Raw genomic sequence first — 1,078 nt, 5'->3', positions numbered from 1 at the left:
GGATGTACATTGTCCTAAACTTTCTCGGGATCTCAAGAACAAGCTCACACAGACAAGAGACTTGGTTGTCAAATTCAGCCGAATGACCAAATTCAGAGGTCGGTGAAAGTAAAAGTTTAATATGAACAGGAAGTGCAGGGGGAGGGGGGGGAAGTCGGTGACGTAACTGCAGAGCTGAAGTTTCATTAAAGAGACAGAAGCAAAGTGAAAATAAATGGACACAAGTTCAGAAAATTAAAAGAGGGTTTTATAGATATCAAACTTCCCAGCAACACTTTCCAGCTCCTCTTCCATCCTGAGCCAGTCCTCAGCCGAATGGGATGTAAAGCAAGAAAAGGCCTGAACCTCCTCTCTCCCTTTTCAGTAGAAAACCAATTTCTATTTATATAGTTATATGGTTTGAACTGCGCATTTTATTACAGCTTTTTATAACCAATCTGTTATAAAATCCACGGCTCTTATTACTTTTAACAATCGTGTCCTGACACACCAGAGAAACCAGGTTGTCTCCATCCAAATGCAAACCAGCCACAACCATTGTCATGTCTTTTATTTATTTACATTTTTACATGTCATATCTCTCTCTCTCTCTCTCTCTCTCTCTCTCTCTCTCTCTCTCTCTCTCTCTCTCTCTCTCTCTCTCTCTCTCTCTCTCTCTCTCTCTAAGAGTGTGTGTAGGCAGATTTGAAATCCTCCTTTCAGAACGAAGGTACAGCCGTGAGTTAATCTGTGTGTGTTGTGTGTTGTCTATCATCTATCTAATATCTATTTGTTATCTATCTATTATCTATCTATTATCTATCTATCTACCTTCTCTGTAAGCCTTGGATTCTCCTCTTGTTCTCCCCTATCGGTTTGTGGTGTCTCCCAAGGCTCTACTTTGGGTTCCCTCTTATTTCCCACATATGCTTTGCCCCTGGGGTAAATCCTGTGTAGTCATGACATCTCTTTCCGTGCTGTGCGGTTGGCTGATGATTTTCAGCTGATATTCATCTGATATAATACCATAATGCTGATGCAGCTGAGAATAATGACATCAACAGACTTGTGCAGAAGAGTGGAGACAGTCGATGTCACG

The sequence above is a fragment of the Limanda limanda genome, chromosome 12 (assembly GCF_963576545.1).
Source record: "Limanda limanda chromosome 12, fLimLim1.1, whole genome shotgun sequence".
Taxonomy (NCBI): Eukaryota; Metazoa; Chordata; class Actinopteri; order Pleuronectiformes; family Pleuronectidae; genus Limanda; species Limanda limanda.
The sequence above is the reverse complement of the archived record's forward strand: the minus strand, read 5'-3'. Positions refer to the sequence as shown.